The sequence below is a fragment of the Pseudorca crassidens genome, chromosome 5 (genome assembly GCF_039906515.1).
Source record: "Pseudorca crassidens isolate mPseCra1 chromosome 5, mPseCra1.hap1, whole genome shotgun sequence".
NCBI lineage: Eukaryota > Metazoa > Chordata > Mammalia > Artiodactyla > Delphinidae > Pseudorca > Pseudorca crassidens.
In genome coordinates, this window is record NC_090300.1 from 123,792,491 (window position 1) to 123,820,161 (window position 27,671).

The window sequence follows — 27,671 nt, forward strand, 5'->3', positions numbered from 1 at the left end:
GCACACATTTTAAAACTGTCACTAGGAAAGCACAGTACAGTTAGGCTGAGAATGTTCTATTCTTATGAAATGATTCCTATAATTTATAACAATGGTAATGTTAGGAAAGCATAAAATGTTTTTAGACTTCATTTCCTCCCTCTGTTGTGAAAACTTTTGCCTGCTTGGCACTTTGAAAGATCTTTGTTAGAGAACATGGGGGGGTTCTCCTTTTTGTGCACCAAGTCACCTAAGATGAGTGGCGATTGATATGATTACTGTAAATCATCTTCGGTACAAAAGACATAATAATTTTGGTGCAAATTGAGTCCCATCACAGTCACCACATGTGTCATGTATCAGGGCTTGCTTGGGAAGACTTCCACCATGTCCTACAGGGTTAAGGTACAGGCTTGACTGGGAGAAGCCTACAAATCAAGGACGATAAGAAGGGAAGAGGCACGTGGTACCTGCATTCTCTTTATTCCATGGAGGTAATACTGGAGCCTAGGCCATCTAGTAGAAACATTAGATTTGCATTAGCATGGAGGGTGTCCACTTTCCTGTCACTTTGCCTTCTTATAGGGCAACTGTGAGAGCAACCTTGTTAGGAGATATACAAACAGACCACTGGGTCACCAGGAAGTCTGGATTTGGAAGCCAGCCCTTTATATAAATTGTCTGGGAAACCTTGCAACCCAATACCTAGGTGCTTTGGAGGGTTCATAGGAAGTTGAATTCCTCTCTCCAGGGAGGAGACATGGGAATATGGGAATCAGAGTTCAGGCATAGCCTCTTTGGCTGGAAAAGAGGAGGGATGGTATCAGCTGGCTTATTGTTCAAGCAACTGAGAAAGACCTGGTTGCTGTACTACAGTAGGTCACTTCAGATGAGAGAAACAGTCATCTCTAGAAAAGCCTCTTTTTGCCCATCCCCTATGTTAAGATGAAGTGGGGAAAATCTTAAGTTCTGCTTGGATCTTTGTAATATTACAGGGCGAGAGATTTTACTAGCAGAAGGCTAAAAAACTCACCTTTTTTTTAATATTATCCTTATATTTGTTCACATGTTTATTATTTTCTGTTCTCTTCATTTGCTTGTTTAGACCCATTTTTATGTTTAGTATCATTTTCTTTCTTCTTGAAGGATTTTGTTTTGGAAGACATTTTTGCTTGCTATAGAATTCTAGTTTGGCGGTTTTCTTCTTTTCATATTTTAAAGATGTTCTACTTCCAGTTTTTGGATGCAAAATCTACCATCATTCTTATTTTTGTTTTTCTGTATATAATGTGTCTATTTTTCTCTGGGTGCTTTCAAGATTTTGTATTAGGGTTCTCCAGAAAAACAGGAAAAAGATACATAAAATTTATATATATTTATATATGTTTTATATCTATGAGAGGAATAATGCATATGTATTTTGAGGAATTATCTCATGTGATTATGGAGGTTGAGAAGTTCTATGATTTTCCATCTGCAAGCTGGAGACCCCAGAAGGCTGGTGATGTAATTCTAGTCTGAGTCTGAAGGCTAGAGAATCAGGGGAACTGCTGATGGTGTAAGTCCCAGACCAAGGACAGGAGAAGATCAATGTCTCTGCTCATGCAGGCGGGTGAGAAGGGAATCATCCTTGCCCTGCTTTTTGCTATTCAGGCCTTCAACAGAGACCCCCACCACTGCCCTTTGGTGAGGGCAATCTCCTGAGTCCACTGATTCAAATGCTAATTTCATTTGGAAACATTCCCACAGACACATCCAGAAGTAATATTTAACGTGGGTACCCTGTGGCCCAGTCAAGCTGACACCTAAAATTACCCATCACAGATTTCCTCTTTATAACTGGTTTTAAGCTTTCGTGTAGTTTTCTTAATATTTCTTTTTTAGGGCTTTTTGGATCAACATGTTTAAAGTTTTCATTAAATTTTTCAAAACTTTTGGGTACTACTTCTGCAGAAGTGTTTCCCAGTTGTTTTCTCCCCTCTTAGGGGGAACAGGATGGCCAGAGTAAGCTGGAATTGGGTGTTTCCCTTCCTCCTGGTCAATTAGACTCTGGTAAAACCCCAGCGGGGTAGGTTCTCGTTAACTAGTTTCCCCTGAGGGAAGAACTTGTTAATAAAAACAGAGTGCTTTGCTGTATTTCAAGATGGTTCTCTTCCTCCTTTCCCTGCTGGAAGCATGAGGGATCTCCCCCAATATTTACTGTGAGAAGTAAACCTGGTTGAACTCCTGGAGGTAAAACTCACAGAAGTATTACTTCTGTATGACTGGAGCCTCCTGGAGTTTTTAACTCTCAGACTTGTCCACAATTTGTCAATTTCAGTTCAGGTTTTCCTACCCTGGCACTGATCCCCACAGAAGATTCTTCTAATGGTATACTGTGATTTTCTGTATCCACCTGTCTGTCTCTCCAGTTTGGAGGCAGCAGTTTGCCCTGTGACTTCACTTCTTTTACAGATCTATGAAACTTACTGATTTTTCAATTTTTTCAGCTTTTTATTTGTTAGTAGGATATAGTAGCAACTTCTAAGCTTCTTACATGTGTCACTGGAAACTAGAAGTTAGCCACTATTTCTTCAAATTGTTTTCCTGTTTCCCTCAACCCTCTTCTCTCTTTTGGAAACTGCAATTACACATATACTAGTCTGCCTGAAGTTGTGCCACAGTTTACTAATGCTATGTTAATTCCTTTTTTCAGTCTTTTTTGTTTGTCTTGTGCTTCCCTTTGGATAATTTCTAGTATGTCTACAAGTTCACAAATCTTTTCTCCTTCAATATCTAATCTACCATTAATTTAATTTTTTATCTCAGACATTGAATTTTTTACTTCAGAAATTCAGTTTATCTGTTAAAATCTTTACTGTTGGGGCTTCCCTGGTGGCGCAGTGGTTGAGAGTCCGCCTGCTGATGCAGGGGACACGTTTTCGTGCCCCGGTCTGGGAAGATCCCACATGCCGCGGAGCGGCTGGGCCCGTGAGCCATGGCCGCTGAGCCTGCGCATCCGGAGCCTGTGCTCCGCAATGGGAGAGGCCGCAACAGTGAGAGGCCCGCGTACCGCAAAAAAAAAAAAAAAAATCTTTACTGTTTACTTAAAATGCTCAATCTTACCTCTGTGTTCTTGCATATATGAATTATAGTTAAGTGCATATTTTAATGTCTTTACTAATTTTATCATCTGACATTTCTTATCTGTTCTTATTGATTGATTTCTTTTTCCTCATTTTAGGTCATATTTTCCTCCTTTGCATGTCTGATAATTAGAGTGCTTGCCAGATGTTATGTATTTTTTCTTGTTGGGTGCCGATTATTTTTTATTCCTGTAAGTATTCTTGAGGTTTTTTCTAGGATGCAGTTAGGTTATGTGGAAATTGTTTGACCTTTTAACGGCTTGCTTTTAAGCTTTTTTTAAGTGGGATCAGAGCAGCCTGTAGTCCTAGATTAATCTTGCCACATTACTGAGGTGATACCTTTCTGAGTACTCTGATGGCCTGTGAATTATGAAAATTTTCCAGTCTGGGTAGTGAGAACACAAACTATTCCTGGCCCTGTATGAGCTGTGAAGAATATCACCACTAGTCCTTTCGGGTGTTTTTTTCCTGGCTTTGGGTAGTTTCCTCACTCATGTGCATCTGGAGACTTGAGAGGGATCCTCTGCATATTTCAGAAACACTTTCTCTGTGAAGGACTCTACTCTCTGGCGCTCTGCCCTATAAACTCTAGCCATCTTGGCCTCCTTGAACTCTTAACTCTGGTCCTCTCAGGGAGACCTCTGGGCTCTGCTTGGACTCCTCCTTCCTGCATTGTGGTCTGGAATCTCTGTCCAGCCAAAAAGATGGGGCAATTATAGGGCTTAGCTTGTTTGTTTCTCCTTTATCGGGAATCATAATCCTTTCCATCTTGATTGGAAAGAGAAGTCCTGTTATGTGTTATGCTGAGTAAAAATTTAAGGTAGTGTTGAAAAACTTTTCCAATTGATATCTGTTACTTGAGATTATAAGTATTTCTCTCCTTTGTGAAAATAACTCTTCTTTGACTTGGCAGGGAAAAAGGTTAACTTCAACAAAATTCCTCTAAAATAATTAGAACTTTAATAGTAGCCAGGATCCTGGGTAGGGTTCTTTCTATTGTAAATATTTTACTATTTGTGGCAGCTTGAACAATATTATTTTACCATATCCAATAATTATCAATAATATTTTATCTATGCAAAGACCACAAATTTCCAAAAACGAAAGAACAAAAAATTTTGGAATGACTGATATTCTAGAAGGTTAGTGCATTCAACAAAGGCATGAGAACCTGATAACAATGCCTTCTGAAGATTGTAGATTTTCTTTCCTTTTCTTTTTTTTTTTGTATTTTATATTGGAGTATAGCCGATTAACAATGTTGTGATAGTTTCAGGTGCACAACAAAGTGACTCAACTATACATATATATGTATCCATTCTGCTCCAGACTCCCCTCCCATCCAGGCTGCCACATAACATTGAGCAGAGTTCCCTGCGCTATACAGTAGGTCCTTGTTGGTTATCCTTTTTAAGTATAGCAGTGTGTACATGTCAATCCCAAACTTCCTAACTATCCCTTCCCTCCACCCTTCCCTCTTCCCACGGTAACCATAAATTCATTCTCTAAGTCTGTGAGTCCATTTCTGTTTTGTAAATATGTTCATTTTTATCATTGCTTTTTAGATTCCACATGTAAGTGGTATCAAACGATCCTTCTCTTTCTCTGTCTGACTGACTTCTCTCAGTATGACAAGGATATTGTAGATTTTCATATTTAACATCTGTTCAGAATATCAGAGGGTGGGAATAATAAAGAACTCTATTTTTATCCCAATATACCTACATTGAATTAAAACCTGCCATATACTGATACTTAGGAATTGTATACATCAAGCTATCCTGTGTCTTGGAGGGAGATTTAATTGACACCCAAGTAAATAGAGAGTAGGGCCAAATAAAACCTATACACTCTGACTTTTAGAAAATTTTAGTTATAAAAATTTTTAATTTTATTAGCAGGATTAGACACTGCAAATGAGGGAACTCTCAAATGTATTTTAAAATGAAGACAGGAAGCATATCTTGAAATGTTAGAGGAAAAACATTCTTTTAGGGCTTCCCCGGTGGCGCAGTGGTTGAGAGTCTGCCTGCCAATGCAGGGGACACGGGTTCGTGCCCCGGTCTGGAAAGATCCCACTTGCCACGGAGTGGCTAGGCCCGTGAGCCATGGCCGCTGAGCCTGCGCGTCCGGAGTCTGTGCTCCGCAACAAGAGAGGCCACAACAGTGAGAGGCCTGCGTACCGCAAAAAACAACAAAAACACATTCTTTTAAAATGATCCACAATGGGAGTCAAAAAAGTTATTAGAAAAATGTCATCTTTCAAAATATGAAGATCTAGCCTCTATTAGAAACAGAAAGTCATTTGGAGAATAGAGGTTGAGGTAGAAAACTAAAATGATGATGGAAGAGACAATGAAGATTTTAAGGGTGTAGTGAAGAGCACAATTGATACCATGGAAGAATTAAATCAGTGATAGAGTGCATCATTTTAGAAGCTCTTCAAGATTGGAGAGAATAAAGGTAGAGGTATAAAAAAGTATGTGAGTAAATAGATATATGGAAGAAAATAACATGTAGAATGCTTGATAATTGTAGGATATCTGACATAAGCATTAGAACACTTAGCAGCAGTAACCAGAGTCTTAATTGAGGAAAATAAACTAGAATTGAAAAAAATCAGTACAGATTGAAAATTTCCTTTTCATTTATGCAAAATCAATGACACAAGTCTACATCTAGATACAGCCTTACAAAATCTTTGAAAACAAAAATCAGAAAAGCATCTGGCACCTCCTTCTTTGGGGAAAAGTTATTAGGTTGTTTCCAAAAGGAAAAAAAGAAAAAAAAAAATGTCTAGCCTCAGACTTCTCAGTGCTAAATGCTACAGTAAAATGGAGTTAAAGTGATAGAATTTTGAGAGGGAAAACTTGAAGTGCTAAATTTTCATTTAGCCAAGTTATCTTCTATGTTTTTGAACACAGAAAGACATTTTCCAGTATCCAAGGGTTCAGAAGATATGTCTCACATCTAAATCAAACAAAAATAAACCTTAAATTAACTTCAGGCATTTTAATGATCAATAAAAGTTACAAATTTAAGGGCAGTGGTAATCATGATAGAAATTCATTGTGAGTGTTCCTTTAGTCAATTTTAGGAAGCCCGATGGATATTGCAGTTTTAGTTGAATTCTATATAATGGAGATTAAAACTGTTTCTGTGGTATTTCACTGAATTGTTGTTTTGCTGGTTCTACTCTCTTTCTAGTGACAAGGATGAGTGTTTCTTATGCTACATTGCTCAAACCCAGTTTAATAGAATCTCTTTTTATGTTTGATGACTGCTTCAAATAAGTGACAAAATACCTGCCAACAATTACTAAAATATTACACTGTTGGAACGCTGCTTGGGAAATTACTGAACACACTCGTTTCAGAGTAGAGTTGCAAAGAACAATTTAATGGCTACTGAGTATTTTCTGGCTAGTTTCTGTATCATTAAAATGAATGGTAAATGACTTAATGATGTAAGTTTGGGGCAATTTTAGATATTGGGGATGTCGAACAAATAATGTAGTGGCAAACATCAATCATAAATCCCCTCTTCATGTTATCTTACATGCAGAACTTTTGAATGTTCTGTTAGTGATGCTTAGAAGTCAGAATCTAAAATATGATCCTAGCTATGTGAGCAAAATATACTTGGATAAAGAGATCATAAGACTTGCCCCTAGGTAAGTCTATGGGGAACCCCAAATGACTTCCTTGTTATGAATTCATGGTACAAACTGAAATATTCAGTCATATTTTATCCCATTTTAGGATGGCAGCTATTTGGTATAGTGATAATTCTGATTTGGGGCATTCATAATAGTTGGGATTTATGCTGCCCTAATGTCAAGGGTGTAGTAAGTAATTCCTTTGTATAAACATATTGCAAATGAACCTGAGAGATTTACAACTATTATTTATTAACTCTTAGAGTATATTTGTTTATTAAAATTTCTATCCTCCTAACATCTTAAGAAGAAATATATTTTGCTTTTGTATGAGAATGGAATAGGAAGTGTAAATCTTTAGTGGTAATAGTTAGGGTTGAGGGTTAGGGGTAAAGAGTAAAGGTCCCAAGGTCACAGAGTCCTATAGAAAATCATACACGTTCCGTGCAGGTCTCTGAATCTGAACACCATAAATTCTGCTCCCCTCCCATTCCTACCTCTTAGAAATCTTAGAATTTAATCTAAGATTTTAAGATTTAATCTTAATTTTATAATCACTTTTCATTAAAGCCAAAAATAGTAGTTAAAATGGATTTTTGCCTGTGTTTATTGGTTCTTCGAATCTTGAACCTGGCCTTCTTATTTGGAATCTCCTTTGTACCTTTTCCCGTATGCTTGGTCTAAATTCAGAAATATTGGCCAACTTTTCATTCTGCGTCCATGGAACCCTACAATTCTGAATTTGATTTTGCCCATGTGGCTTCTGGTTCTAAGTTTTGGGTCCTCAGAGAACCTGACTACAGATGACTAACTATATCTCATCACTTATTGGAAAAACCCAACCCCTTGTCCTCATCTATCCCATCCTGATGCCCCTCAAAACTCAACTCTGGCACCATATCAATTATTTTATATTAATTAAAAAGTTAAAAGAACAATTAAAGCCTTTGTGGATTAACCTTTAAGAGATTTATAGTTTGTTATTTTTCTATTTAGCTCTAATGAAAGGGATTTGACGCTTATATAGGTATCACCTTCCATTTAATATATGTTGAGACTTAAATTATTCTTTTTTTTTTTTTTTTTTTTTGCGGTACGCGGGCCTCTCACCGCTGTGGCCTCTCCCGTCGCGGAGCACAGGCTCCGGACGCGCAGGCTCAGCGGCCATGGCTCAACAGGCGCAGCCGCTCCGCGGCATGTGGGATCTTCCCGGACCGGGGCACGAACCCGCGTCCCCTGCATTGGCAGGCGGACTCTCAACCACTGCGCCACCAGGGAAGCCCTAAATTATTCTTGATTGGTTCCCAGTGATCCTCCAAACATGGGCCAAGTTCATGGTTTTGTTTTTTACAAATGGGTGACATCACACAAATAAGAATATGACTTTATTCAGAAAATTCTTTAAAAATCATTCAAACAACTTATAAGAATGAATTCTTATCACTTATATGTTAAGGAGCCTTATTTATTTTTGCTTATGAAATAACATATTTAAAAATAGCACATAAAGGAACATGGTCATGCTAGAATTAGCAAAAGCCCCAGAATTCTGTGTGTTTCACTATTCCTCCTGCACGTGAAGTGCCCTTTTCTGCATCCTCATCTCTTATCCTTTCACACTTTATTATCTTTACAAAAAGGAAGGAGACAACATACAAAATTAATTTAAGTAAAGGTCTGCATTACAACTGAAAGCCATTAACTGGCAGCCGTTTACCAAAGCACAGGCAAAAATCAATTTTAATTAGTATTTTTGGCTTTAATGAAAAGTGATTACAAAATTGGCATTTTAGCTAATACTGTTGAGATTTATGGTGAGGTGATACTAATTAATTTTCTGTTGAATTGCCATGGGCCTTGAACTTCTGCAATAAAATGATATATTTGCTGATACCAGGGCTGCATCAGCATTTCAGAGTTTCATAACAAAAGGCTTCTTAGTGGTTTACAGATATATTTCACACTACTCCTAAGCTACAGAGTATTATTATTTTTTTCCATAAAAAGACTGTTATAGGCAATTAAATTTCATACCATTTTATTAATTGGGGACATTTTATTTTAATGTATCTTGAATGTTAGCCCAAGAACCCTTTATTTCAGATACAGCTTTCTCTTGTTGCTACAAGTGGTATAGAAAGGACATGACATACTTTAATTAGAGAACACTTAATGAATGATTTCTCTTTATTTCCTCACTTTTCCTCCTCTCTTGATTATATTGGTAATAAATTGCCTACTAAACTTAGTTATGTGTTTTAGATCCAGTTAAAAGCAGGAAATAAAAAAGAACCAAGCTTCACAATCCACTCTTGTCATATGATTTGTTTCAAATGCTCTTCAGCTTGCTTTAACTGTGATTATTTCCTCCTCCCCCAACTTTTATTTAAAGAAAATCTGCTGACTGCAGTCTTTAAAAATTATATAATTTTCCCTTACGGGCTGAAAATCTGTATCCTTACGTTAATTTTGTTTGACCTGTGGTTAGAAAGTCATTTTATTCATTTGTCGTTGTTGTTGTTGGCTGTCATAGACAGATACAGGAGCATAATCTAGACTCAATTACAAGGATGGCCTATGGAGACAGAGGGATGGTGTTGGAATCCTGACTCCACCAATTGGCTTTGGGGACTTGGGTAAATTACTTAACCTCTCTAAGCCTCACTTTTCTCACCTGTACAATGGAAATAACTATGTCAAAACAGATTTTAAGTATTTAAAATACATAAATACCTTAATGTAAAGCGCTCAATAACCAATAGCAATTGTTATTTTGGAAATGAAATCCTAATGGTTAAAGCATTATTTTATTACTTACTGGAATACGTATAAACTGGGGTTATATTTTACTTAAGATTCAAGTACAAGTCATGTAACTGTATTTTTGTAATCAAAAAATCTAGGTTTAAGAATAAATCATTAATCAAAAGTTCAAAATGATAGAAAATATAAACTAGAAACTATAGATTCCTAGACTTTTAGAATAGATTCAATAGAATAAACTCAATTAAATAACTGGGTCATCTAGTCCAGTCTTTTTTCTTGTAAAAATGAGTGAGCTATGGCTCATATAAGTTAAATGACTTGATATATGATTCACAGCTGAGTATCAGAGGAAGGGCTCAGTTAAGTCTACTCCAGTGGCAAATTTTATGATTCTTACACATGCGTTTTTGTGTGTCAAAGGGAGACGATATAAAATCTATCCACTACAGATTAGCAATAACTATATAAGAGAAAGCTACCTTATGTGGTTCAGATTTGCATGATGTAACATGAAAAGCTAAACATCAATAAAAAACAAAAACACAAAAAACACCAAACTCTTAAGCAGAATTTAGAGAAGTGGAAAAATGTTGCTTCTTTTTAATCTTGCCTGAAATGTTAAGACAGACTATCACAGGAACCAACAGACAATGTCCTGCAGGTTTTGGGGGCAAGTATACACTTAAAATCCCATCTAAAATTTAAAAAAAATCCACACACATCCCTGCTGAGAAGCATCTGGGAATATTTTCTATTTTAAAGATTTTAGTTTTTAGGTAGGAAAAAATAGTTACTTTGTTTCCTAAAAAGAGTTTTTAGAGCATGGCACACCTATAAATACACATTTATTAATCAGGTCTCGGATGAACGGCTCTATTCTATCCACCTTCCTCTGAAAATACTCTTCACCCCACTCGATTGATATGGCCTTATACTGGGGCCTCACAAGATCTGTAGGAGGAATCACATGCCTCAGAACTATGTGATAATAGCACATGCTTTTTGTGTGTTCTTTCGGTGTGTGTTTGTTTGGTACTATAGAATCGTAGAATTCTAAGTGAGAAAGGGATATGAGGGACTATTTGCTCTAAAATCCTCATCTCGGAGATGAGGAATTCGAAGAATTAGAGGAGTTATAAAACTTGCCCTTGTTACCCAGCTAGTATGAAGCAGATCTGGGAGCTACAATTCAGGCAATCTAAATCATAGCTGGGTGATCTTTCCTTTATTCCATATATTCAATAGTCTACCAATAGGTTAAGCATTTGGTTTAAAATGAGCTTCATATCCCATTACTAATATCAGTTGATATTAGTAAGCTTCCATGTAAAATATTTTATGAGAAAAATTCTCTTGAGTACAAGGTGAAATAATGGAGATACGGATCTAACGTGATTACTTGGTCATGAATATGCATATGATCAGGTTCTGGCCATTTTCTTTGTTAACTAAATTCACAAGAGTCTTATGCATACAGCAGAATGACAATATTAAACTACAGTTGGTAATTTAACTTACTCTTTGCTACTTGGAGAAAAGTCTATATGAGATGGCAAATTACAGTTTTAAGATTGCATCATAGGTGTAGAGCAGGGGAAGTTGGTTGTATCCTCTTAATGATTCAGGTCACTGAGATGATTGCCAGATGAATCCATGTTCACTGTAGGAGTAGCTTGGCCTAGAATACCAGACTATTCATTGCAGGACTGACTTCAGGGTCACCTGATCTGTACAGTCACACAAGGCCCACACTTAAAAGAGACCCACCTTTGGTTTAATGCTCTGTTACTGAAGTCTTAAAATTCTTAGTAATGTTATCTTTGAACTTGTGTTTTGTAAGTGAAGTCTGATGGGACAGTAGAACACAACTGTGAACAGAGGAGATAGTGCAGTATGTGTGTCTGCTGTTTCTTGCCACTCTTTTCTCATATGGTGTTCAGGATGCTCCGTGAGCACAGAATTCCAATGGACTTTTGTGTGTGGGAGTTCAAAGGTACTCAAAGCTTGTTATTTGCACTGAGTAAGCAGGGTGCTGACAAACCAAGAGGCCATGCTTTTCATTCTGGCCAGGACTTGCTTAGAAAGCAGGAAGAAGGCAGTGGTGTTATGAGAGACACAAATGACCAAGGAACCCTATTATATTCTTTCTTACTCAAATGTTACTTCTCTGTATTAGCCAACCACTTTTGATGAAAATGATGACATAGAAGGTAAAAAAAAATAGCAACCTGTAATTCCTTTTCCCACTCATCAGTAGCCAGACATAGAAAGTGTTGGTAAAATGTTGCATGTATTAAGAAGTGAAATAAAAATGGTTGAGTCAGTTTTGTGCTGTTTCCACTTTTCTGGTAAGAATGAAATACACATGAGTATATGAGTCCCAAAATACAAATTGTATAATTTTGATGATTTAACATACAAGTTAAATGCTCTTATATTTTCATTTAAAACTAACATTGTACAATATCAAGATAAACAGTAAAATTCATGCTAGTAAATAAAAATATTAACTTTTCTTCATTTAGAAAGACATTAAATAATAAATAAAAAATACCATGACAATTGACGGAGAAACTGCACAAAAAAGGAAAAGCTTTATTTTTTTACACGTTTCCTGCCCTTTAACAAGTGGCCCTGCATTTTCTTTTTGCATTGGGCCCCATAAGTTATGTACCCAGTCCTGACTCACTGTGATTCTTAGGAGAGCAATCTATCTCATTCTGGAGACACACTATTATTTTCCTGTTTTAGGGCTTCTCACTTTCTGGATTTCAAGTAGATTATTTCTTTTCTGCAAACAGAGGGGGGAACAGACTTTTTATTCTTTAGGTAGATTATAAATAATTGATTAGATAACCATTTATTGTATCAATAATAATTCAGTCATGTTTGAGCTTGTGTCCTGGTTCTCTTAATTAGATTTTGATTTGATTTAGCCTATTCCCAAGTTTATACCTCAGATGGCTAATTTCATCCTCCTTCACAGAGTTGTTGTAAAGACTGTATTTATGTATTTGATAAATATTTACTGAGCAGCTATTACATGCTGGGTACTGTGCTAGATGGGAGGGGCTCAGCAGTGAGTAAAACAGACAGATTTTATGCCCTTATGGAGATTTTGTTTGCGAGTGGGAGACAGACAATAAGAAGTAAATAAAAAGGACAAACCCTCCAGATTTAGATGAATGGTGTGGTGAGAATAAACAGGGTAATGGGGAAAAATGCAATGAGGAGAGGTAGCTTGGCTAGGATGGATTACCCAAAGAAGTTTTGGGAAAGGTTGAGTAAGGACAGTGTATAATATTTGAGGTGAGACCTGGGTGATGAATCAAAATATTCAGAGGAGAGTGCTCCAAGCAGAGGAAACAAGAATTACAGAGGACAAATGCCCATCAAGAGATGAATGGATAAAGAAGATGGGGTATATATATACAATGGAATATTACTCAGCCATAAAGAAGAATGAAATTCTACCATTTGCAGCAGCATGGATGGACCTGGAGAATATTATTCTTAATGAAATAAGTCAGACAGAGAAAGACAAACACTTTATGATATCAGTTATATGTGGAATCTAACTGCTCAAGTAATTACTTACTTTATACAAAACAGAAACAAACTCACAGATACAGAAAGCAAAGTAGTGGTTACCAAGGGGAGAGGAAAGGGGGGATGGGCAAAATAGGGGTATGGGCCTAAGAGATACAAGCTACTATGTATAAAAATAGATAAGCAATAGGATATATTGTGTAGCACAGAGAATTATAGCTATTATCTTGTGACAACTTTAAAAAAAATTTTTTTCTCTAACAATTTAGTTCATATCTTTTAGCTACCAAGTGTCTAATTAAATGTTTTGCTTAAAGGTAAATAATAAGATCCAATTATGCATTACTTTTGTCACTTATTATTTTTTTTAACTTTTTATTTTGTATTGGAGTATAGCCAATTAACAATGTTGTGATAGTTTCAGGTGCACAGGAAGGTGACTCAGCCATACATATACATGTATCCATTCTCCCCCAACGTCCCCTCCCATCCAGGCTGCCACATAACATTGAGCAGAGTTCCCTGTGCTATATAGTAGGTCCTTGTTGGTTATCCTTTTTAAATATAGCAGTGTGTACATGTCAGTCCCAAACTCCGTAACTATACTTTCCCTACCCCCCTGCACCCTGCCCCGGTAGCCATAAGTTATTCTCTAAGTCTGTGAGTCCATTTCTGTTTTGTGAATACATTCATTTGTATCATTTCTTTTTAGATTGTGCATATAAGCGATATCATACGATATTTCTCTCTGTCTGACTTACTTCACTCAGTATGACAGTCACTAGGTCCGTCCATGTTGCTGCACAACTTTTAATGTGTATAATCTGTAAAATACTGAGTCACTGTACTGTACTCCTGAAAGTAATATAATATTGTAAATCAACTATACTTCAGTTTTAAAAAAGGCCTAAAATTGAAAAACCCTTGCTGTAGTGGGTTGAATGTTAGCCTCCAAAAAGCTATGCTCATGCCATAGAACCTGTGAATATGACCTTATTTAGAAAAAGAGTCTTTGCACATATAATTAAGTTAAGAATCGTGAGATGAGATCATCCTGGATTAACTGTGTGGGCCCTGAATCCAATGTAAAGTGTACATACAACAGACAGAAGAGGAGAGCACAGAGACACAGAGGAGAAGGCCATATGAGGGCAGAGGCAGATATTGGAGTTAAGCTACCAAAAGTCAAGAACTACCGAGAGTCACCAGAGCTAGAAAGAGGCAAGGAAAGATTCTCTCTTAGAGCCTTCAGAGGAAGCATAGCGGTGCCAATAACTTGATTTGAGCTTCTGGCCTACAAAACTGTGAGGGAATAAGCTTCTATTGTTTTAAGACCCCCAAATTTATGGTAAATTATTATGGCAGCCTCAGGAAACTAATACACTTGGCAATTTTTAAAGAACAGAAAGGAGGTCACAAAGTGAGTAAGGTGGAGGACGCTAAGAGGAGATGAGAGAAGTAGACAGAAGCCAGACTCTCCAGGATTGGATAAACCATAGGAAGAAGCTGGGGGTTTATTGTAGAGTCATAAGAAGCCATTGGTAGATAGGTATTAAACTAGAGTAGCTAGAGTGTCATTCAGTCTACATTTAAACTACAGTAAAAAATGGGCTATCAGACAGAGGGAGTAAAATGGGAAGACTACTGTAGTTGACCAACTGAGAGATGATGGTGGCCCACACTAGTCTGGTTGTGCTAGAGATGGAGTGAGGGAACCAGATTCAGATGTATTTTGATATAGAAATAAGACTTGGTAGTGGATTGGATGAGAGGAATCAATCAAAGATGACTTCTGAGATTTTATTGCAAATAAATGGGTACTGGTAAAGTTAAACAACAACTGAAATGGCAATCACTAGTAGAGGAAAATGTACCCACTGTTGAAGGTGGAAATCAAGAGTTCCTTTGGGACATAACTAAGACTTAAAAATCCAAATGTAAATATTATTTAGGTAGCATTAGTTGAGACAGTGTATTCTAAAAGCCTGATTAATTGCACCTATATTGCTCAAAAATGAATGTGTCCTATGTTAATGATGGCTGATTTTCTTAATTTAGTTCTCACAAGATAACCGTTTTATCTCTTGGGGATACCACTCCACAATTGCTATCATTGCAGTAATTAGTTCTTGCCTTCATTTATTATTAGAGAAGACTAATATTCTTTAAGGGCAAGGTTCCAAGAGCTGAGCTAATTTTCAGGTGTCCATATATGACATTTCTACACCAATCCACAGATCAGAGAGTGTAATTATAAGTTTAGGGTTAACTTGCACTTCAGCATACAGAGTGATTCCCCCGCAAGTAAGCAATTTCCTGAACTTTGTGATTTGCTTGATTGCTCAATCCACCAGCTAGAGGAAATGCAAGAATCAACTTTTTGCCCAAACACTACTTTAATCTTGGCTGAAGAAGCCTGAAAATCTGGGCTTAGAGATGCTCTTTCTAACCCTTCTCTATTTAATCAATAATGACTGTGGCTGAAAGAGAAAGTATATCTTTTTTCCCAAACAGAAGTAATTGAATATTGCCTAATTAGATTAATTGCACTATTTTGATGCCATATTGATAGGTGATATATAGGAGGCCTGGCAGTGATAACTGTGAGAGAAATTATTTAATGTAAAATGAAGGATACAGGGTCTGGAGGCCACAGCTTTGAATATGATGTCCTCTTCCCCTCTCAAAGTTTGAGTATGTATTTTTATATTAAAAATGGAATACATTCAGTTATTAAAATATGTTCAACTCCTTTCTATGGCTTCTAAGTTTATATACTAATACAATTACTTTAGATTGCTTGAGTTATTTTTGCCTGGGCAGGAGATAGCAATGATAGCAAGGAGGAATACGCCACTGGCCCTTCCCACATTCACATCTCAGTAAATATAAGACCAACGATAGTGGGAAAGGCCAGAGTACCACATATTGTGGTCCTTCTGGTCTCATTTTGACTGGAATCAGGCTCAGCCACTGTGTCCACTAAGAGTTTCCTTGCAGAGGAAACAGACATAGAGAGAAATTTGGAGAAACGCTACTAATTTAAGCTACTGACTTAAAGCACTTTGGTGGAAGGTGAATATGACAAAAATCTATGAGGCAACACAATTTCAGTAGTGAGGACAAAAGGCCATTTTTTTAAAAAGATGTTTTTTTAAAAAAACATGGGTTCTATAACTCTAACCACCCATTTAGGAAAATGACCATCAACTCTTTCATTGTATTGGTTGTGCTCTATCTCTGCAGTCTGCAGGAAAACATTACACCTTTTCCTTTCACCCATTCAGGACTTTATGAATGCCAACTATGTTCCACGCTCATGAGCAGCCTATGGGTTAGTTGCATTCAACTGTATGGAAGCTGTTTATGGAGGAAGGATTTCGCATTGGTAACTGTGCAATCAGGTGAAAGAGACCAAACTTAGAATCTCTGTCTTCCTGAGAAAAAAAGGAGTAATTGACTTACTACTCTTAATAATAATGGAGTTTAATTTTTTTTCCTGAAACTCCAAATAGGAGCAGTGGAAATTCTGGAAGAACTTGAAAATATTTCTTGGCATCTGTTCAACTCTGAAATGTTTTGTGAAAATTATATGGGATTCTGTAAATGTAAAAATACTTTTTTCCTTTGTAAAATGAGATAATTCCTGCTGAGGTAATTTGGGTAGAAGAAAGGGGTGGGGGGAGAGAGGTAGAGAGAGAGAGAGAAAGATGGTTGGAGGAACTGGGTATGAAGATCAAGATCTATGACTTTTCATAGACACGTCTTGTTTGGTATATTCATGAATTTAGAAAATCCCTATACTTAAAAGTGGGAGACAATAGGAGCTGAAAACTGTAATGCCAAATGAAAACAAAAAGAGAAACAAAAATTCTGAAACCCATTAAACCCTATGGGCAAAAAAATGGCAAGGTTTCTATATAGGGATATTAAATCTATGACAAACTCTGTTTATAATCTTTGAACTTCAAAATGGATGGCATGCCAAGTGACAGAATAATGATTTCAAATGAGTAGTAATTATAGGCGTCAGAACTGCCCAAACCTGCTGATGATGTTGTAGGCTGAAAATCTTTTTCTGGATTCATTTTGTATTTACAGTAGTTGCCATATGTACCACCTCTGTTTGACATCCATTTTTAAAGTAGTGAGGTTGGGGGGCAGAAATGCAACCTACTCTCTGCAGCGTTTTAGATCTATACCTAGAGGCATACTGGCTATAGATTTGTTTTAATATTCAGGACTTCAAAAGTTTGAAAAAAATTGGTTTATAATGATTTTCATATTGAGATTAAAGAACTGTTGATTATTCATTTCGAATTTGAAAATTGAGATGAACACAGTTACAGAACTATATAAAATTACTACTTTCTGTTTGAGAAGACTTTTTATTGTTCATGCATAGTCTATGCAATGTCAACAGAGCATAAAGCTGTTACCAGCTTTACCCTTGGTAATGGCTGATGGTGATACATTTGAATAATCTTATCAACAACTGAACAGATGAGGCTGACCTGAATATGTTACAGAAGCATGATATTAGTCAAAGTTGTCATTTATGCAGATAAAAATAAATAAGTTTGACAAATCATTTTGGAAAATTTTAGAAGTTTGCCAAATCTAGGTGGAAAATCTTAGAATTTATCTGCCTTTGTTAACCAGATTGACTAGATAATGAACAGATCTGGAATTCACACTAAGCCATGTTATAACTATGAGTTCAAGATCAACCATGACTCAAATATATAACAGTACTACTTAGGAGCATAATGTGATTTAATTTTCTATTTACATTTTAATTTCCAATTGTATTAGTTTCCTAGGGCTGCTATAACAAAGTTTCACAGACTGGATGGCTTAAACAACAGAAATCAATTTTCTTACAATTCTGGGGGCTAGAAGTCCACTATCAAGGTGTTAGAAGGTTTGATTTCTTCTGAGGCCTCTCTCTATGGCTTGCAGGTGGCCGCCTTCTTGCTGTGCCCTCATATGGGCCTTTCTCTGTGTGCACACATCTCTGGTGTCTGTTTTTTGTGTTCAAATTTCCTCTTCTTATAAGGACATCAGTCAGATTTGATTAATACCCACCCTAATGGCCTTATTTTGACTTGATCACCTCCTTAATGACCTTATCTCCTAACATGGTTACATTCTGAGGTACTAGGAGTTAGGACTTCAACATATGAATTTTGGGGAGACACAATTTAGCCTATAACACCAATGTAAGGCACACACCTCCCAATATTTGTTGAGCCCCTACTAGGAATCAGCACTGAGCAAGGCACAGGTGATACAGTAGAGATGGGGTGTATACCCTCATGGAGCTAACAGTTTAATGGAGGGAAAGTCAATTAAGAGTGAAGCAAACAACCAGCTACATATTAATAGATGATGATAAATGCTATGAAGGTAACAAAAAGAGCATGTAATGAAGATCAACAGAGCGGGGTGGGGGAGGAAGTGGTGGGAAACCTGCATAGATGGATCCTTAGGAAAAGCACCTATGGAGGGACATTTTCTTTGAGGTGTGAGAGGCTGTTTGAAAAACTGAAAGGGGGTCAAGGTGGTCAAAGCACAATGAATAAAGGGTAGTGAAACGAAACTGGATGGAGGGTCATCAGGTGTTTAGATTTGTATGGCCTTGGAGACCTCAAGAAGGAGTCTGGGTTTTATTTGAATTGCAGTATGAAGCCCTTGAACATGTTTCAGCAAGAATAGATTTCTGTTTAAAAACCTTATGCTGGCTGTTGTGGTGTGAAAGGGACAGAGTAGACACAGGGAACCCATTTAAAGGCAGTAAAGTTGTTAAGGGCAGTGGTGATGATGGATTGGATGAAGGTGGTAGCAGTGCAGATGAGTGAAGTAGATAGATCCAAAATATATTTGAAGGGTAGAAATGACAAGCCTTGCAGATATGCTGGATGTGCAGAGTAAGGAGAGGGTAGAACCAAGAATCACTCGCAGGTTGAACAGCTGAGTAGATGTTAGTACCATTAGCTGTGAAAGAGTAGACTGGGGGGTGGGGGGAGATTTACATAGAGAGTGGGCTTGAGAAGGGGTGTTGAGATCCAAGAGCTTAGGTTTGCTCATTTTTTCCCATTTAATAAAATATTTTATTTTTGTAAAGAAGAATTTTAAATATATATAAATTCTGAATTTCAACCTTGAATTTTGAGTGCCTGTTTTACTAAACTAAGCACAAACCATTGATGTTTTAGGCTGAAGACATCTGCCACAATTTGGTATGGCGACTGTAGCCAATGCCTCAACTTTGGACCCCAAAGCACTTGGAATGGTTGAAGATCTAAAGGACATTTTGGGGATAGGGCAGAGATGGTGAAGCAGGAAGGCAGAACTGCATCATAGGAAGAAGGAAAAGATCAGCAGTGGGTTCAGGAGGGCAGGAGAGTCAGGCAAGTGAACAGGAGGAGACAGGTCCAGCTTCTCCTCCCCATTACCTCTTCCTGGAGACCTGGAGTTTCAAGTGCTTATTAGGTTATCCTAAGAGCATCATAGAGGTGATCAAGTAGAAACATGTTATGAGAGCAGAAAAAAAAGTATTTGAAGTTGTAGTAAAAATATATCCATTTATTAGTGATCACTAGTGACGCCAAATTAAAATATCTATGAGCTTAAATAACTTGCTTTCAACTTAAGGTTTGACCAAAGAGTTAGGTACAGCTTTGTCTTTTTTTCCTATACAGTAGAATAGGTATTGGACATTTACACATGACATAGATTCCAGTCTCTGTCAGAGGGTTTCATCTTTGTGTTCCTATCTAATTTGATGGTGCTATTATTAAAGATGTCCTGGAGGGGCAAGGTCAAATTAATTGAAACCAAAGACTCTCATGCTAGATTTTAAAAGTGCAATAGCAGAGTATTTTAGAACTTAAATGAAAGTGCCAATCAAAATGCTTTTAGCATGACTTTGCAAATTGTAAATCTGGCAGAGATTTTAAGAAATGTTTGGCTGCTCTGGCTTTAGTGATTTAGTAAACACTCCCTGTTAACAGTTTCTTAGATATTTAATGCTCTATGCAGAAAGGTAGGATGATAAAAAGTTTGCTGTTGATGAAGAAACTAAATCATTTGGCTTACCCTTAGCTATTGGGACCTAAAAGAATCTCCTGTTTCAATAAGAAAGGCCTTTTTGTTATTTTCAAATGTTTCATACTTTTGAAAATAGCTTATAGTGAAAAACTGTGGTAGGAAAATACACTAGAATCTAATACGCATAAACTTTGTATTTGAGAGTTTAAGCATGTATTACAGAGCATCTGATATAGATATGATAAAGAATTGAATATGATTCTAAAGGTAGGAAAAAACACTTTAGCTGTTCTGTCATTCTCAGCTTCTCTAGAAGTTTGTTTGGCTGTAAGGATTCTATTTTCACTGTTTAAATTGCTCTCAGGAATAAAGTGAGCTTTACCAGGAGAAGTTCATTGCTTAATAGATCAATAGGTATCTTGGTATTTGTGGATACTAATGGCTAATCTTCATTTACCCACATAAGGATAGTGATAATCAGTAGGGCATGCATTTAAGTTGCTTTTCTAATACTAGTGATTAATTTTTTAGGGTGTTATAAAAAAATCCCTTAAGTAATTTTTTCCAGTTTCTTCATTTTATAGATAAGGAAACTAAGCTCCACATAGGTGAAATGTGCCCAGTCCACAGCTGGTTAGTGGAAGCACTAGGTCTAGAACCCAAGGATTCTGACTTTTAGACTAGTGCCTTTTAATTCACAGTATTGCATTTTATAGGCTGGTCTCTTCTTTCAGTATATAAATACTTGGACAGTTCCTTTGTTAAAACTAAGTTTGTATTTTGTTAGAAGTGCTAACTGGATCTGAAATCCCTCAGTTTTTGTTAGAGATCTTTACCATAGATAGAAAAAGACTTGCTGGGAAGGGGGACAGGTGGGCCAGGTTTAAAACAGATTGTCTCCACGTGCTTCCCTGCAAACATATTGGCATCTTCTGACTAGCACTGATTCGTCTCTCCCTTTAGCACAGGCCTAGTTATGCCTCATACCAGACATTTTGCCACCATTGTCCGGAATGAGGGAAACATTCTGGCCAATATTTTGAGAGATGCTCCTTGAAACACGTGAATTAAATTTGTCACTTTTGATTTTGTTAACATGATTTTCAACCTAATTGCTCTGGTAGACAAATTTAAGCTAAGGGAATCAAAGTTTTAGACCTTCACAAATAATATTTATTTTTCTTCAATCCACATCTAAGTAGATTTTCAAACATTGAGGAAACAGAAAAATATTGCAGAGTGTATTAAATTTCTCATTAGGTACACTGCATGCAATTCAAGTTAAATATTCATTTTCATGGTTGACATAGCAGTTTCCGAGTACAAGCTCTTTATGGATTTTATATATGACATGGACATGACATAGTCTAGAGATGGCGAATGCAAGAGGAGACCCACTCTGAAGGAGTTAAATGTACAAGCTGCATCAGAACAATTCTGCCCAAAAAGTTTAGAAAAGGGGATGAAGGCTATTACAAACAGCCAAATATAGTGGAAGAGGAAAGATGTAATAATATAATACAAAATTTGGCGAATAAGAAAGGGGAAATATTTTTTCTTTTACCAAAGAACCGTAGGATCTTCACATCACTGATACTGGCATTGCTAACTTAAAGTACTATTTATTGAAATGCTGACAGTGCAATTCTGCACTGACCTCAGAAGACATTTTGTTGCCTATAAAATTGTCAATGTCTGAAGTAGCCAAAATAGTTTTGTTTGGTTTTCATTAAAATGCTGACCTGGTCTGACGCTGATTAATTTGTGATGGCTGGAAGTACCAAAATTTTACAGTGACTTCACTTCAAATGAGATTACTATTTCAGAGCTGAACTTCCATTTGGTCATTGACTATATCAGGACTCTCAAGCAGTCTTACAAAGGCAAGTCAACAGCAGCATGTTTTTGGAGAAAAATAGAAAATCTATTTGTCTATATCTGTCTATTTCTTAATATTTATTTTGGACAAATTTTCTTTGACTTCATTTTAAAGAAGTAGAGTGACACATACAAAGAGCAGGTAAGGAATTGTGCAGGCGGTAATAGATTGCTTTGCAGAGTAATTGTACTTCTGAGGACTGAAAAGCACAAAGAAGAAAGCAGCCCCATACCAGCCTATACTAGGATAAATAACTGTGCTTATAGCTGGACACTTTCATTACAGATGTACCTCTATCATTTCTATCTCTGTCTCTCTCATCTCTATCTGTATCTTTCTATTGCTATATATCACACATCATATCAGACTTATACATACATGTGATACAGTATCATATACATGATATATGTGACAAATATGTATAATTTATGATCATATATATTATGTTTCATATATCAAATTATACATATATCCTATCATACATACATGATATATATCATATGTAATTTATATCTATCTGTGATGAAAATGTGTGTGTATATACATGGAGAGAGAGGGACAGAGACAGATTGAGAGAGAGAGAGAGAGAGAAATCAGAGAGGTGGTGTGATAGAGAAGTTGTTCTAATAGAATATCAAAATCAACACCAAAAAATTAAATTCTACAGAATTTTTTTCATTTTATTTAATGGCTTGTGACTATGTCATTATTATTGATAATTTGGCCTCAAGACATTATCCATATTTAAAGCTGTGTAATATAAGAGGCTAGTTTAGAAAAACAGCCACTAATATTGAAACGCTACCTGCTATCCTCCCAAAGTCTCTAGTTGTTCCACGGTAGCAAAACATACTGGGTGAATAGGGATTTTACAGAACATGATCATGGCAATACAAGTACAGAAAAGTTCTGTATTAGAATTACGTGATCATTCTGTCCTCAGGTTAAAACGAAAGTATGATGATGACATAACGACAGCCTTCTTTCTATCTCTTGTATCATACTCTCCCAACTGGGGTGGTTGCTATTTCTGCCAGATGTGTAACTGACACCTTGGGAATCTTCCTTCCTGTTTTTTGAGGGAATTCCTTTTCCTTTTTATCATTTTTGAAGCTTCTGTTTTCATAATTTTCTCTTTTGTACATTTTTTTTGTAGTTTCTTGGTGAAGGGTGCATGGGAAATAAATTTTTTGAGACCTCTCATGTCTGAACTTGTTTTTATTCAGCCCTCATGCTTTACTGATAGTTTGAAGGGATATAGAAATCTAGTTTATAGATCATTAACCTTCAGAATTTTGAAGGTATTTCTCCAGTATCCATTTGCTCTACTGTCACTGTTGTGAAGCTGTTTCAAATTTTGTTCATGTAAGTTACTTTTAATTAATTAATCTCTTAAAAGTTTGTAGAGTCTTTTCTTTGTCCTTTTGTTCTGAAATTTTACAGTAATGTGCCTTGGCATAGGACAATTTTCATTCTTTTTTTTTGAGGGGGTAATACTCCATGAGACATTATAATCCAAAAACTCATGTCCTTCAAATCTAAAAATTTTTCTTGAATTTGATCATTAATGAGTTCCTGTTATTTCTTTATGGATCTTTTCTTTTCTAAATGTTAGGTGTCCTGCACTGTCCTCTCTTTTTTTTTTTTCTCTCTTATTTTTCATCTCTTTCTTTTTATTCTCCTATTGGGAGGTTTCCTCAGCCTTATCTCCCGTTCCTGCTGTTGTGTTTTTCCTTTCCATTACCATTTTAAAAATCATGCCCCATGAATGCAGTATCTTTTTAGAGTTTTTGAAGATATTAATGGTAGTTATCTTACAGGTTTCTTTTCTTTTCATGTTTTTCTTTCCTGCCTTATTGGTTTTCCAGCTTTCATTTTAGAAGCATTCCCCAAATGTCTAATATTTCTGCTCGTGATTTAGAAAAATAAGCAGATCGTAAGTTCTAAGTATACAGGTAGGGAGCTTTACTGTAGGATGATTTGGAAGAATTATATATTGAGGAACTCCTCCTGTCTGTATCTTCAGGTATTACTTCTTGGGCTAATCATAATCTCCAGGAAATCATCTTCAATCTCATCCTTGAGGATAAGGTCTAGCTCCCAGCATTCTGGAGTAGAGTGGGGAAAGATGGCTGGGATCTTATGCCTTCACCATTGGGTATTCATATGGCTGTTTATTCTCCTGTTTTCCATAAAATATCACACTCTCTTTCTCATGTACATTTAATCTCTCTCTCCCTCTTTCTCTTTTTCAAGTAGATAGGTCTCATCTTTTTTTTTTTAATATGTACTACTTTTATATATTTAAAAATTTATATAAATGGTATACTGTATTGTTTTTCAAGTTTGTTTTATCATTGAACACTGTTTTTGAGATTTATCCATGTTGATATATGTATATCTAGTTCATTCATTTCAATGGCTTATGGTATTGTATATTACAAACCATAGCTCAGTCATCTCCCCTACTGAGGGTAGATAGGTTGTTTCTACTTTTTTGCAACAATAAATCTTCATTTATCCTTGTACAATGTGTGAGCGTTTCTCTAAGTCAGGCCTGTAGCAGTGTGTTTGTTGAGTTGTAGGATATGTGCCTCTCGAAGTTTACTAGATATTGACAGTCTGCTCTCCAAATGAGTTAAATCAGTTTATATTCCCATTGACATTTTACGAGAGAGATGCTATTTTCCCACATTCTTGCCAACATTTACTGTAATTTGAGATACATGTTATTTTTTGCCAAACTTGATGTGTAAATTCCCTGATTAGTAATGAGGTCAAATACCCTTTCTTATATTTATTGACCAATTTCCTTCTGAGAATTGCTAATTCATCTTCTTTGTCTATTTCTTCTCTTTGGTTGTTTACCTTCTTTGTGTTGATTGTAGAAACTTTTTTCTTATTTTGAGTACCAATTCTTTGGTTTGGTTATATGTGCTACAGATATTTCACCAAGATTTTGGTTTAAATTTTTACCTTGTTTATGATTGTTTTCATCTTTCTTTTTGTTATAGATTTTATTTTTTAGAGCACTTACAGGTTCATAGCAAAATTGAGTGGAAAGTACAGAGAGTTCCCATATATCCTCTGAACTTACATATGCATAGCCTTGCACATCCTGCACCACAGTGACACATTTTTTTAACAGTCAATGGACCTGCTTTGACATGTTTTTATCACCCCAAATCCATAGTTAACACTAAGGCTCACTGTTGGCATTATAGACTCTATGGGTTTTGACAAATGTATAATGCCATGTATCTATTATTATAGTATCATACAAGATAGTTCTACTGCCCTAAAATCCTCTGTGCTCTGCCTACCCCATCATGTAAAAAATATATTTAACTTTCCTCCATTAAAAAAAAAAAAATCATACCTAACTGTCAAAGCCTTCCTCTGTATCTCGCCTCTCTTTCACAGGCAACGTCTCCTTTTTTTCCTCTATTCTCAACCGACTGTAGTACATCTTTCAGCCGTACCTCTTTTCTGAAATATCTCTAGCTAGCTAAGGTCACTTCTGTGTCACTAAATTAAAAATGGAGGGCTTCCCTGGTGGCGCAGTGGTTGAGAGTCCGCCTGCCAATGCAGGGGGCGTAGGTTCGTGCCCCGGTCTGGGAAGATCCCACATGCCGTGGAGCAGCTGGGCCTGTGAGCCATGGCCACTGAGCCTGAGCGTCCGGAGCCTGTGCTCCATAATGGGAGAGGCCACAACAGTGAGAGGCCTGCGTACCGCAAAAAAAAAAAAAAAAAAAAAGGATATTTTTTGGTTATACCCTTTCTTGGACTTTTGTGAGCACCTAACATTCTCTTCCCTTGATTACAGACTTATGTTTTTCATTTCATCTGTTATTATAGCTTATTCTTTGCTTCTTTTGCAAGATAACCCTCCCATTCATTAGTTTATCATTTCTCAATGTATAAAGTGTTGGTTTAATTTTCTTCCTTGTTTTATACTCTCCCAAGGTAGTCTTATCAATTCTCCTTGTTTCAGTCACCACCTATATGAGAATAATTCACAAAATTACATCTTTGGCCTGGTGTTATGGACTGAATATTTGTGTCCTGTAAATTCTTTTGTTGAAGTTCTAACCCCCAGTGTGACCATATTTGGAGATGAGGCCTCTAAGGAAGTAATTAAGGTTAAATGAAGTCATAAGGGTGGGCCCCTGATCCAGGTAGGATTAGTGTTCTTATAAGAACAGACACCAAAGAGCTCTGTCTCTCTCTCTCTCTCTCTGTTTTTCTATCTCCTGGTGTGCAGAGGAAAACCTACATGAGTACACAGTAGGATGGAGGCTGTCTATAAGCCAGGAAGAAGGCTCTCACCAGGAACCAAATTTGCAAGAACCTTGGTCATGGATTTGTAGCTGCTGTAACAGTGAGAAAATAAATGTCTGTTGTTTAAGCACTCAATCTGTGCCTGTGGTATTTTGTTATGAAAGCATGAGCACATGGATACATCTGATAATCTCAAGTGATCCCCAGAACCTTTATTCAGATGTCAGCTTTTCATTTATATCCTCTAAAGTTCCCTTCAATTACTCAAAAACTCAAACTCATGATCTTACACTTTGTTGTTCACTCCCAACTTGCAAAACCTAGTCTTTTCCCAACAGTCTCTTTCAGTGGCCGACACTCTCTATCTTATAACCTGAGTTTGAACCCCAGGAATAATTCTTGACACTTCTCTCTTCTCTGTGCCCCATATTCCATTCATCATTCCATCATTCCATTATCTTTTACATTCTTAATGTTTCTTAAATCTGTCCACATTTCTCCTTTCCCATTTCAAATATGGCCTTTTCAAAGCTCCATTATTTCTTTGATGTGGCAGTCTCCTAACTGATCTCTTTGTGTCCATTCTTGTCACCTTTCAACCAGTTCTGTCTTCTGTAACCAAGGTGACAGTTTTAAAATTTAAAAGTATTCAAATACTTTAATAGAGTGTCTGTGACATTCCAGGAAACCAGGAGCCTGGAGATCAGATCACCTGCCATCAGATCACCATGGCAGTCCATAGACCAAGATGTGGCAACCGAGTTCACCTCACAGAAGGATTCTAATACTGGTTGAATCACCATGAGTATGAATATAGATTAACCCAAAGCAGGAAGGAAGGCCAGTCTGAAGATCTAAGTACTGCTCAAGCACAGAACATGCAATAGCAAATCTTACCCCTTCAACCAAAAAGAGAAAGCAGGACAGTGGGTTCATTACTGAAGTTGACTAAACTATTTGTTAATAGAGAAACCCTGAAACAGAGTCACGTTGTTCGGCTGTGTCTGGGCTCCTGAGACTCACCTGAAGGGTAAATAGGTGAAGGCAGATCATAGTTTATCTACTCCAGTGTCAAGTGATAAAATACAATAGTAAACACCTTCCATAAATGAGTTTCATACTAAAGAAAATTCATAAGAATTCTGATGGTAATTATTTCAATGGAAATTCACAGGAAATACTAACAGTACAAATACATGTAAGTCATAATGTAAGAAAGAAAACAATTCAAGTTTATGCTTCATAGAGAAGTAAACAAAGCAGCATTGTTGGGTTTAGATGAAGAGGCTAAATGAATAATAGGTGACAGAAAAGAAATGGATGAAATATTTCTCAGTGGGTTAGTCATTGTCAGTGTCAGTACAGTAGACTTTATAATTAG

General features: G+C 36.6%; 1 long non-coding RNA gene across 4 annotated transcripts in view; it reads left to right on the forward strand.

Annotated features, from left to right (window-relative positions):
- LOC137225340 (uncharacterized) overlaps positions 1-26,412 on the forward strand; it is a 202,191-nt gene extending 175,779 nt beyond the window's left edge. For 3 of the 4 annotated variants that reach the window (XR_010943804.1, XR_010943805.1, XR_010943803.1), the window contains one exon: positions 26,274-26,412. This is a non-coding gene — a long non-coding RNA (uncharacterized lncRNA). Of the gene's footprint in view, positions 1-1,460; positions 1,592-26,273 lie in introns of all 4 variants that reach the window. The other variant, XR_010943806.1, reaches the window with a different exon arrangement.
- The last annotated feature ends 1,259 nt before the right edge of the window (positions 26,413-27,671 follow it).